This window comes from Columba livia, chromosome 1 (assembly GCF_036013475.1).
Source record: "Columba livia isolate bColLiv1 breed racing homer chromosome 1, bColLiv1.pat.W.v2, whole genome shotgun sequence".
NCBI lineage: Eukaryota > Metazoa > Chordata > Aves > Columbiformes > Columbidae > Columba > Columba livia.
Window position 1 is genome coordinate 23,155,879 of NC_088602.1, and position 13,195 is coordinate 23,169,073.

The 13,195-nt window shown below is 40.9% G+C and overlaps 1 protein-coding gene across 4 annotated transcripts in view; it reads right to left on the reverse strand.

Annotated features, from left to right (window-relative positions):
- LNX2 (ligand of numb-protein X 2) overlaps positions 1–13,195 on the reverse strand; it is a 61,152-nt gene that overhangs the window by 34,407 nt on the left and 13,550 nt on the right. Inside the window, exon 1 of one of the 4 annotated variants that reach the window (XM_065050773.1) lies at positions 7,744–7,979. The exons of 1 other annotated variant lie outside the window; for it this stretch is intronic. The gene's annotated coding sequence lies outside the window, so the exon portion shown is untranslated. Of the gene's footprint in view, positions 1–968; positions 4,361–4,396; positions 7,697–7,743; positions 7,980–13,195 lie in introns of those variants that run through there. 2 more of the 4 variants (XM_065050758.1, XM_005515960.4) reach the window with 2 other exon arrangements.

The window sequence follows — 13,195 nt, forward strand, 5'->3', positions numbered from 1 at the left end:
GCACCTCAGACCCAGAGATGCTCAACACCAGGGGACAATGGGAGGAAAGAGACAGCTGAGGTGCCCTGAGAGAAAACAACTGGCCAGAAGGTTTTGCTCAAACACGCCAAGATCATCCTGTAGCCATTTTCTACAGCACAAATGGAATGGCTTCTATTTTGGGACCAGGAGATTAAAATAGCTTTACTTTAGTCAAATAGGTCTCTAACACGATGGGGAAGATGAGGAGGTCTCTGCAACGAAGTATCCATTCTTTATAGCTAATACAGAGCTACATCCGATAAATCATCTTAGAAAAGAAGAAAGAGGCAAGAGCATGAATCTTTAGCAAAGACACAACTACGTCTCTACAGATTAAAGTTTGCATATTCCTACTGAACAAGAGGAGCGCTGAAAAACGAAGAGGTAAAATGCATAAGCCAAGCTAGATGAGAGTTACCTGGGTTTGGATGGCCAGCCACTCTGTTGGGTTGCAGGAACCCTGAACCCCCCGGAGAAGAAAGGACTTGAACTTGCACCCCCTCCTCCACCAGCACAGCAGCCACTGCTGCCCATCCTACTCAAAGTCTCAGTCACAAGTATTTGCCCTTCTCTGCCACCCTGTTTGACAAGAGAGGTGGTGACCACCTTTATGATTTGCCAGAAGATCTATTTTCTGTGGGTACACTCAATTCACTGCTAAGTGTAAAGCAAAGGGCCTGTTTCTGGGGGTTAACACTGCTTGGTGTCAGAAGCCACCCCACCGCAGGAACCCCCAAACACAGGACAAGTGCCAGGTGGCTCAGGATGCTCCCAGGTCTCTCTAAATGACTGAGCAGGTTTGCAACTTTCAGGGCCGAGAGTATAAAAAAACCCCTGGACGAAACCTCCTCCAAGATCCCAAATCCCTTTTGGGATTTTTGCAGTAGTGAAAAAAAAATAAATAAAAAGAAGCAAAATGAAATGAAAGTGAAAATAACCCTACTTACCTTCCAGTAGAGCCAAACTTCCTTCCTCACTCAAAGAGAATAACGAAAGCAGCATCTCATTACTGCTGTTGTAACAGGTGGGCTTTTATATCCAGTGGGAGCAAAAGAAGTAACCCAACAGTCAAAAATCCACGACAAGGAGACAATTAGCAAGGCTTTCTTCTCATCGACGGAGCAGAGTAGAAAGGCAAGAAAGAGTAAAACATTTGCTTATCCGCCATGGTTATTTTCTGCAGTGCAATCTGTCCACCAGCCCTTGCCATATGTGCCACCCTTTCTGTTTGGAGAGATGAAGGCAGCAGAAAGCTGTCCATCAAGACGCTAAACCTTCTGGAAAGCCCTCCCCTGCGCACTTCACCCTGAAACAGGGACTTTTGTGGATGAACAGAAAACACTTAACTAGATTAAATGTAGCTGGTTCCTGGATGTGCACAGAGATGATTTGATTTGATTAATTCAGATTTTAGAGGTGCTGAAGCATTTTAAAGAAAATAAAGAAATAAGTGGAGAGTTACATTCCCTTTTTCTGCTCTTCTGTATAACAGCCCCCATCTCTATGAGTGTGCATGGAGAAAATTCAGGGAGACAACACTTAGATTAATCACAGAATGGCTTTGATGACAAAGAGAAGCTGGGGGTGGAGGGGTGGAAAGAAGGATAAAATAACTTTCTGGGTAGTTAAATTGCAGGACTAACTATTTTTAGAGAAAAACACCAGCCCCATCTCTTCCTTTGGGCATATGCCACCTTGTGTAATGTGTTACAGCTGGTTTCCCCCATCAACCACAACCTGAGCGATGGTGGAAAGCTATTTTGAAACATAAACCATGCTGTTACTAAGCAGTACTCTAACTCAGCCACATTACGAAAAAATGAAGCTGCCCCCTACTATGCTACCAATAAGGACGATTTCTATCAAAATGAAGATTTCCAAGATCTGTATGAGACAGATCCAAGAAGGCACGTGTTAGAGACAGCTCAGACAAATCATAAGCCATATGCCATCCTTGCTCTGCAGGAAAGCAGGCGGAATCCTCTGCAGGAGTAAGTGCCCATCAGCTACAAGGAACTCATGACAACCTATGCAGAGAGGAAGAAACCTGAAAGTACAGGTGAAAAAGTACAGAGGATGGTCTAGACAGAAGGTTTGTGCCTCCAGCCTCAACCTACCGAACAGCACCCACCCCAGCAGCTCAGGAGCATCACTTGAAGTACTAAGGCAAGCCCCTAAACCCGTCTGCCCAGCCAAGACACTGCCAAGACATTTTCTCCCTAATATAAGAAAACAAGTATCACCACATCAGGACTCTTCAATTAAGAAAAACAACAACAACAAAAAGCACCTTCTTAAAACCACAGTCAAAAGAGTGTTTAACCTCAGCTACCTAAAGGCAGGGCTCATCAGCCAGAAGCTGTGACTTGCTGGTGAGTGGGGGCACTGCAGGCAGGGTGACTGGTTCACCAGCCAAGCCACCCGCTTGGTCTGCAGCTCAGGGAAAGCTGTGCTTGCCCAGCCACCCCTTGGCAAGCAGGTGACTCGTCCTGAAAGCACCGCCATGCCTGAGCCACCCCTACCTGTCCCTGGGAATGACATCTGGATGCCATTCACAAGCTGTCACTTGAATTAACTCCATGATAAAGGCAAGTTCTTTGATTCTTAACACTTCAGGGTGATAGCTGCCCCTCTCCCTATTAACTCTGCTGAAGACATTTCACTTTGCTGCTGTATATAACTTAATTTCTACCTAACTTCCAGGGAGAACTTTCCTTCTGATCCATGTTAAAAGGTTATTTTCAGAGCCAGTTGCCCAACCCAGCTTTGAGCACACAGGAAAGGCAGAGCGTGACCTGTCCTCATGCTCTTGTATATTTATACAAAATACTCCCACATTATTTTGTAGGACACTTGTCAGAAAATAAAAGTTTTACGTTGAGATCTTCTGCTTACACTCTCTATACGTACATGTACCATACCTCAGATAGACATACTCTGTACACAGATAAAGAAAACAAATAGCTCACGCATCATCAGAATTTACATAACAAGAACATGTTAGATCTAGAAGCTGTAGTCTTAAATATACAAATACTATCTTAAATTTAAAAAAAAAAAAACCAACAACATTTAAATATTTTGTATGTAAACAGGTCTTTACATACACAGTAGACTAGCATTTGATTGGAGCCTCCAGACAGGATTCAGAGAGGGAAGCAGACACTGAGTTGAGTATGTAAAGTCAAGTCTGGTTATACAGATTTGACAAAGAACATGGAAACAAAGAAAGCACTGCATTTGTTTATAGTCCAGCTGTAGGAATCATCTATTGTCCATTTGAGTCTTTGCAATTCCATGGCCAGCAAGAAAAAGTGGAGACAACATTTGTGGAATGGAAAAACAAAACAAAACACAAGAACAGCACCAAAAAACCCCAAACATTTTTCTTAACACACTTCTCTGTCTGTTAACCATGTTTGCCAGGTGTTTATTTCAATTACTTTCCCTATTAGCTTGGCTGACTGCAAGTTAAATATATACTAACATACACACACACACATATATATATATTTATATATATTTAAAAAAACCCCATAATTTCAGCACCTATTAGATAGGGAGGCTTTTACAGTGCAGTTATTTATCTGCCTGAGGTGCAAAGTTTGGTTGCTGCTGCTGTGTCCCCCCCGAATCCTGTCAGGGCTCTTAGGAAAGAAACCACTTCTGTAGGAGCACTGTTAAAAAACATTCCTTTAAATTCCAAGTGAAAATGTTAGCAAAGATACATAGTAACACACAGTAAAGCAACAGGTCCTGGTACGTTATTCTCAAATGAGTGACAGGGGCTAAATATTAAGCAGCAATCTTCTCCCTCCCCGTTGCAGAATGAATAATGTGGAGGAGTGAGCGCTGAACTGCTGTTATAGCATTTCTGTCTGCTTTCTTTGGTAGTCTTGTTCTCTTTGTTTCAAAAAACAAGATTCCTAAACAAAGGCAGACGAAAATCATTACCTTCTAAGTGAGCAGTACAAATTAAAACAAAAATCAAAGAAAAACAAAATGACCCTAAAGACACTTAAGTGGTAGCACCTACGTAAAACACCAAACTGGCAACCTTATGCAGAAATTATATATAACATATATATTTATATAGCTATCAATAAAGAAATCGACTAGAATAAAATTGTCCAACACAAGCACAAGAGGGTTAAGTGCTCAGAGAAAGCTACTTGACCTATGAGCAAACAGGGGGACGGGTCAGGAGAAGTTCGGTGGTTGGGAAGGCACCAGGGCTCCAACTGCCACACTCATCTAGTGAGCAAAAGCTGAGTTGTTAAAAAAATGAAGACCTACAATTCTGAAAGAAAAATGCATTTCAGTTCTCAGATATTTAATCATGAATTTGCAAAACATACAGAAGACATTTACTCACGTCAGTAGAGAACTTTGGTTCACCACATTTTGGGAAGAGAGTGGGAAAGGAACGATGCGCTGATGAGCCCCACCAGGTAGGATGCCCAGGTTCCTGACTTCAGGCACCATTTTTCTATACCCGTGGTCAAAATGGCTCCAGCAACAGAGGCTGACAGAAGCATGCTACACTGGGAAGGAGCCAACCTTCTCCTCCTCCTCCTCCTCCCTGTCCAATCTCTTCTCAGCACACTGAAATTTTGCATTTGAGATTCTGTGGAGGATGATACAATTTTCACTTCCTCATTTATTCTATGTATTCAACCCTTCAGAGCTAGCTCTTAAAATACCAGTCTTGCTTTGAAGGATATTACTTCATTAGCATTGCTTTTGGAAAAAGGTCTTTAAGAGGCAGATGATTCAGCCTCAGGAGTGCCCAACTTCTTTTCAGTCCCTAACCACAATGCTCATTTTCCCAAACCAGGCACTTCTCAACAAGTTAGGTTAGGTTCACAGACTTAAAATATTCAAGCTCTGATTTATTTCCACACCTTTTTTTCTCTTTATTTCTAACCCATGCCAAATACTTTCACATGTTTTATGCCAGATACTTAAACATGTTTAAAATTTTATAAACTTTTTCTTTTAATTGTTACATTGTCCAAGAGCCAGAAATGATCACAGACAATGTTCCTACTACATTGCGTGCTGTGCAAATGAACCCAAAAGAAAATGCTGTCTCTATGAGATAAAGACTCACATTCCCATGGGATATATCTCTTTTTCATAAAAAGGGAGCAGTGCTGTGCACCAGGATGATGAGACCCCAGAAATGCTACACAGTGCTGCTGTAGACACACGCCTACCCTTCCATGAGAAAAAGCAACAGTAGGAGAAGTTTTGATAAGGCCAGGTTAACTTCATGCATTGGCACAAGCATGCAACGGAGTATTTGGAAACAGCATACTTCCAAACATCTCTGCTCCTATCAGCAACAATGAGTATTCAAGGAATTAGTCAGAAGTTCACCTGCAAACTGCCAGTTCATAAAATCCAGATATTGTAAGAAATGACTCAAACTTACTATCAAGTTCAGAGCAGTTCAGCAGCTCACAGGAACAGGGTCTAGTGGGTCAAAGAGACTATGCCACAAGTCATCTTCACCTGGCAGAGATGCTAAAAAGCTACGGAATACCTAAGAAATGAGTGCACGCTTTATCCTGAGAAGGGTCTCTTTTGCATCAAGCTTGTAATATAGACAATTAAGAGGGAGTCCACATAAAAAATTAGTCCGCTCTATGGTTATTACCTTCCAGCTAGACACAGACATTTGGGTCAGAAAAACAACATTACACATTTCTGTAAAGAACTATTTGATACTGCAATAAAATCAGCCTTGATTTTCACTGATTCTGAGAGTTCAAAGGCTAATCATTCCAATTCAGTGAACTGAGAGGTGAGGAAACAGGGTAATTAAAAGCCTTCCTCCTGTCCTTTCAGTGCACAATCTGAAAACCAGAAAGGCAGTCAAGAATATGATGAAATTTTCACTCAAAGGAAATGTCTTACTTTAAGGGCAGCAGACTCAGCTACAAGCAATGTTGTCTCTTTATTATCAGGATAAGAACAGAGAACAATACATAGAATCCCAGGCAACTAGTGTGCCTCCGCATATAGAGTGAATGTAAAGAACACACACAGGGAAAACGAAGGAGTACTGAAAAACCATCCCAGCTGAGCAATTTTAAGATCAGGGAGGGGAGGGAAAAAGGCAAACCAAGCTTCACGGACTGAGAAGTTACACTAGAAACGTATTGCAGTAACATAGCATGTTTTGGCTAAAAGCCATGATTTGCATACATTTCCCTTTATGAACTTCAGAACGGGAAATATATGAACTTGGATTTGCTGCTTGTCTTTACAGACCGGTTTAACTTAACATGAGAGCTTCAATGAGATTAAATTCTGAACTGATACTTACTTTGTTTTTAAAGCATGTTTTGTTGCTTTAGCTTCAGCTGACCCCACTACTAAATGGAAGTAAATTTAAAGCTAAAAGGGTTTACAAAGAGTCTTGTTTTTTCACTAAGTAAATTAAAATAAATCACTTCACCTTTCCCATATGCAACAGAAGATGGATGTGGTTTTTTGGACATCGGATGTGGAGAACAGCTCGTCTGCTGGGGCTCCGGTGGGCTGGAGACCCACGTTCTCCACTGCCCTCATGACTCCTTTCAGACTTGTGAATGCAACCAAAGGGACGCTACAGAACCTTGTCCCAAGTAATTATTGTAAACATTGGTACACAGCATGATTAGGGTAAGAAAATACAAATGCAAAACCGCTGAACCTCACCAACAATTAAAAAAAACCCTCGTGACAGACAGACCTGACACCTCACTTGCTCTCCCATTTTTCTCTCTGCCTCCTTCCTTTCCACAAATCCCAGAAAAACAGTGAAACATTAATTTCTCTTCTGGGACAAACATTTCTACTTGAAAACATTAGTACTGTTATTTTAAAATACCTACAAACTAGAGCTCTTATTTTTCTACCAAGAAGTCCTGAAAACAAACAGATTTAGTAAAAAGAAGGAACAAAAACATGAATGATCTTCTGTTCCTTGTTTATACTTGACATAAAAGTATATGATTCCTTTTTGTTTTCAAAAGAGCCTTAACCAGAGGACTTGTGTTAAAAGTTTGCATGCACTGCACAACGCCCAACGAAATGAGAAGCCTATTTTGCAAGGTGGTTATAAAGGCTACCTGAAAGTTTACCCGGGTTTCTAGGATGCCTATTGGAAAACGTTATGGATAACTGTACAACTATTACTACATACGTATCCTAGGAGACCAAAGAGCTTTCACATTTAAGAGCTTATTTCCTAGCCACCCTCTCGATACACATCTCATGCATTTATAAATAATACAAATAGCTGTGGGAAAGGAGGACATGGTTTTATTTCAGCCAGAATGTACACTGACCTCTGCTTATATCAACAAAAACCATTTAATTTTATGTCACTTCTCCTTCTTTCTCATCTTCTGGCTAAAAAGATGTCAGAAATCTCATGCAATTCAGAAAACGTGTTTTTAAACTTGAATTTTATAACAGCAAAACTAAAACTTGCAGTCTTTAAAAATTTATATACATACATGCAAATCACTAGAAAGAGCCCTTGTACTCATGCAAGTGAAATTTAGATTCTTGACCACAACATTTTTTAAAACATCCAACCTGTTAAATACAACACATCAGAGAACGATATAATCTAGAAAAAACCCTTAGAAAGAGAAATGAAAAAAAAACAAACAAACTACCAAACAAGAAGCACAAATCAGATAATTCAAGAGAAGGTTACTTTACACTTCAGATTAGAGGTTAGAACAGCCTATGCATTTGAAACGAGGCAAACTGAAAGCATTCCCGTAATTTCTTGTTTGTCATTCTCATCACAGGGTCTAACGTGCAATTAAGCATTCGTCATCCAGCCTCTGAAGAAGAGCATCTTTAAAATGCCGAGCGGAGCACCAGAAACACCCAGGTGTGATTCCTCGGCAGCCAGCACCGAGGATCTGTTACAAAACCTGTACCACAGAGCACGGCAGCCCCTTCCCTTTTCCACCTCCTTAGTCTACATTTCTTACCCTTCCCTCCCAGCAGAGGCGAGGAGGGAGCACAGCGCACCTGCCCAACATAAAGGAAAAGGAGAATATACTGTTGTTCGCTGGGAGGAGAGGATATCACATGACAACAGGGAACTTCAAGGAAAAAGGCTGTCGGCATGCTGGTATACACAAATTAATTCACTGGTGAGTAATTAAAACAGGACCAGCCCCTCCTGTAACCACTACAGCAGCTCTTGGGGTTTGATTTACTTAAAGCAGTAAATTAATCTGATCACCTACCCTCACATGAATACAAGCGAAGCTGTAAAAGCTGTGGCTCAGTAAATACTAACCAGAGAAGAAGCCAGCGTAAAGGATCTGCAGGCACTCTCTTACACTGTGTCCTTTTCAAACCCTAAACCTAACGCTACGTAGGCTAAAATGTCACCAGCAATTTCTCATGAATGCATAATGAAATGGTGCTACTACATCTAGCGCATCACAGTTTCGCAAGCACACCCGGGGAGCATGTGCGGGTATCACACACACAGGAATACTTACAATAACTCCACGTATATAGTGCCTTTACAACACATACAGAACGTTTCAAGTCTCTATCATGCTCACCATGTGCATGAATATTATGTATATGTCACCATGAATACTATGTAAAGCTACTTCAGCAACACAACATTTGCAAGAAAAAAAACAAATCAGATTATATAACCTTTCCTCCCCTCCTCTATTTTAGAAAAATCCTGTTTTTTTAAAAAGAAATTTTAAACGAAATGTTTAAACTGTTCTCAAAACTGTGCATACTTTCTGCAAAATTCTCAATTTCTATATAGTTTAATAATTCAGTATCTCAATCCTAGGGGAGTATTCCATGCAGAAAGTCAGCTTTACATCCTGAAATTACTCTGCTTTTGTCAATTAAAATAAAAATTTTAAAAATAGTATTTTTCTTTCAAATTAACTAACCTGCTGGTTTTTTCAATTTCATATTTGCAGACTCACAAACTACAAACCACTGTCTTCCACAGCTGCGTTTATAAAGTCTAGTAAATTGGATTTTAATTTTTTCACTTTTGAACTAAATACTTAAGTAATTTTTTTCCATTATACTGGACATAATACAAACAACATGCAGGAGAGTCTACAGCCAGCTAAATGTGATAACCACTATACCCCTCAAGATACTGTCCTCTCCTTTCACTTACTTAGTTCCGTAAAGTGGATTAAAAAAAAAACCTAAAACCACAAACACCACCATAAATCAGCAGTAGACAAATATGCTCCAGTGGTAAAGGGTTCGGTTTGAGGTCTCAGTGGATAGATGCTTCGGCAGACTTCAGGGTGGTCTTTCTATCACCTTCCACTTGAGAACACACAATTGCAAAGTAAACTACCCATCTCAAAAAGTACCAAACTGTTTTTCTTGACATTTATTGGCTTGGTATGGTCTTAAATAAACAGGCTTGGATAAACAGCGTAATGAAGAGGACCGATGTCTTTTTGGTTCACAGGAAAGCTGCACAGCCCAGACGAGATGTCACCCCCGGTGAGGCCACCAGGCCAGTTATAATAAATAAATGGTCTGATCAGAAGCGAGGCCTGTTCTGCTCGTTCCCATGAGATAAAGCCTGCGATGGCATTTCAAAGACCTAGAGAAACTTCTGACCTCTGCTAGAGGCACTTCCAACAGCACTAAAATTACGGTATCAATGATATTTACACTGGGCTAGAGGCTTCTTCTTTGGACTTGAACATTTGCCGGTAATACACCATTTCATCTGAGGAACAAATATAAAGCAATCCTGCCTACAGCATTCCTCTGTCAGCACACCCACACTACACCTACATGGGCTTCCTTTAGTATGCAAATGTCATTCATTAAACTAAAAAGAAAGACAAAGCTGGAAATGGCATTTGCTAAGATACCAAAATTTTTAGCACTGGGATATGTGCGGTGAAACTCCGCAAAGCACAGGGGTAAAAGCAGAGCCCTGGCCCCCCCGCGTGAAAGCTGCTCCCCAGTCCAGCCCTCCCACCATGGGGTTCCCTCTGAACCCCCAAACACCAGCGCTGCTCTTCCTGCTGGTGAAGGTGGAGGTGGAGGAGGACAGCCAGGATCTGCCTGCTCAGCCAATGGGCTGAAATGAAATTCTCAGCTGGAGCCCCTAAATTGTCTCCAGGAGCCATGTCTTCAAAAGACCTGATGGCTGAAGGAAGCATTTTCTCCTTTCAAGTGATGAACCTATTCACTCCATCAACACAGGGTTTAATGCACAGATATGGCTGTTTTAGTAGTGCTTTGCAACTGTAAAATTAACATTTTAACATTTGATTTCAACTAAGCATTGACTGCAATGAGCAGCTGACACCACAAAACCCCATATTACCCTAACCTCAATTAAAAAAATGCTATTTCCGAAGGAAGAGGTAAACAACTTTTACCCTCATTAAAAAGTTGAGAAATGTGCACACCATCACTAAAATACAATTAATACACAGCCTTCAGAAGAGTGCAAAGGAGCAATTTAATTAACCACCCACTGATTTCATAAATGACAAGAACACACAAAGGTAATGGCACCTTCTAATTGAAAATGTCCTGTTTATTTAGCTGAGCAATTGTGTTCTTCTATGTTGTGCATAAATATGAGGAAACAAGTTTCGAACTCATGACATTGTTAACTTTGTAAGGTGTGATGGAACACCGTAATGCCTGTGATACCGTCACTGCATACGCCACTTATTTAATGTCTTTACCCAAGAACCTCAAAGTCACTGACAACCATAAAAGTCTTAACCTTTATGAACTCTTTTGATGGGCTTTTTCTATGCCCTCTTCAAACACACAGAAGAGCTGGCAGGGAAAAATAACAGTTTTATTGGTGTGCCACTTCAAACAAAAAATTAGTTCATGTAGGGACTTAGTTTATATGTGTAGTTCTCCCACTTTCATACAAAGGAATCCTCTGTAAGCCCCATGAAATATTTCTGTTGAAAATCTTGTAAGCTCATTTTGCAATGTCTCACCTTTTTCCTTCCCATGGGAAATGCCTCCTTTCAGCTACTACATCTGTTATTAAAACTGAAGAGAAGAAGCTTTCATCAAGGTAGGAAAACAATATAACAAAATGTCTGAAGGCTTTTCCTCATTTTTTCATTGGACTTTTTGGGGTAAAGCTGAACTATATTAATATTCTTTCTTGCATTTACAAAACTCAAAATGACTTTGTGTTGCTGCATTACAACCGAAGTCTATTTGACTGAACATGAAACAGAGCAACATCTGAATTTATGAGCTGTCCATCTGCCTGTCCAATAGACACACCAGGAGCACTCAAACCCCCTTCAGAGCATACATAATTTAAAACAACAGACTGAAGAGATTCTTCAAACATAGCGGCTTCCACTGGAAGGCTGATCACCACACAAGACTTTCCTTACAGGACTTACGACATACTGTAAATCACAGAATGGTTGGGGTTGGAAGGGACCTCTGGAGATCATCTAGTCCAACCAACCTGCTAAAGCACGTTCACCAGAGCAGATCGCACAGGAATGTGTCCAGGCGGGTTTTGAATGTCTCCAGAGAAGGAGACTCCACAACCTCTCTGGGCAGCCCGTTCCAGTGCTCTGGCACCCTCAAGGTAAAGAAGTTTCTCCTCATATTCAGATGGAATCTCCTGTGCTTCAGTCTGTGCTTGCTGCCTGACAGAGGGCCAACATGGCAGCAGCAGTGGATGCAGGGATTGAGATGGTTGCCTCGTACATTTGTCTCAGGACATCTGGTCCCACCTGTTCCCCTCATCAGCAACCCTGGGGTGACTTCAATGACTTTATGTAGCATTGGCTCCCTGCCCACCCACCACAGGAAAAGCATTCCTTAACAGAAATTGTACTATTAAGTGCTGATCCCAACAGCATCACCGTACGATGTATCCAGCTGAAGTGTGTGCACATTAAATATACATTACTGCAATTTTGCATCCAACAGTGAAATTATTACTTATTGCTATTAACTAGTCATGTTTACTGTTCCTGAGAGTTTCCCATCATTAAGTGTTTATGATATTTACTCAGTCTGTAGAAAACCATTATCAGGCCTACCTGGCTATATTAGCTGCCTGTCAGCAATGCCACCAGATATGTAAGCATCTCTTTAAAATTATGAAACCACCCATTACGTTTATGCGCTACAGTTTATTTATCAATTAGATGAAGAAGGAAGGGATCTTGAATAAATAACATAAAACAGCCTGTAATAATTTTTGTAACTTTTTTTTTCCTTTTTATCAGGATGACTGCTGCATGTTTCCAGGATGCATTCACCCTGTGAAAATTATTTAGATTTTCTGCTTCTAAATGTTACAGAAAACACATAGCTTAAATTGTAATATGTCACTCAACTGCCTGCAGCTTCCAACATGATCTGGACTGCTCAATATTCCTGACTTGTTTCTAACATTTACTATTGCAATGAACTTTATCAGAAACGCTTGCTTTCTTGCATGCCAGTAATATATTTTGAAAAAAAACAATTCTCCATGACTCCCTGAATGAACTCCATTTACCCATCACAATCGTCCCTAACAACAGCACTCAAGGTTTCTCGAGTGGTCCTACCTGTACTAAGAGCTCTCCCACGGTATGCAGATTTCCCTCTGATAGGCAACATGTACTAGAGACTAAGAGACAGACCACAGTTATAGAAAGGTTTAATTGTGCAAATATTTCCTACAAGTGTCATATCCGGCTGGAGAAAACTCTCAAAGATAAATGGTGTTTGCATAACTCCCTGAACATCACCCGGGATGCAGGACAGGGGAAAAAGAACACGGAGACCTCAGTAGCACAGGTGAGCTCTGAATTTTCCACTGTAGTGAAAATTCAGCTCTGTACTGCTCAAGGTTGTTTCTATTTAAATGTGTTAAATGCTGCCTATTTCCCCCTATTGATGAGTAGATTAATTCTTCCTTCATAACTCCACCCTCTCAAGTGTCCTCCTACAGAAGTTTGAGGAGCCAGAGCCATGGTGACCTGTGGCCTCTTCATGAAACGGGCCCTTTCCCTCTTCCCAAGCAGCCTGGAGGGATGGGCAGCAGCGGGATGTCCTCCCTCAGCCCCTTCTATGGAGAAGCGGGATGGGTGTGAACAGGTAAGTTATTAAGTGATCAAAATACAGATGGAAAAATAATCCA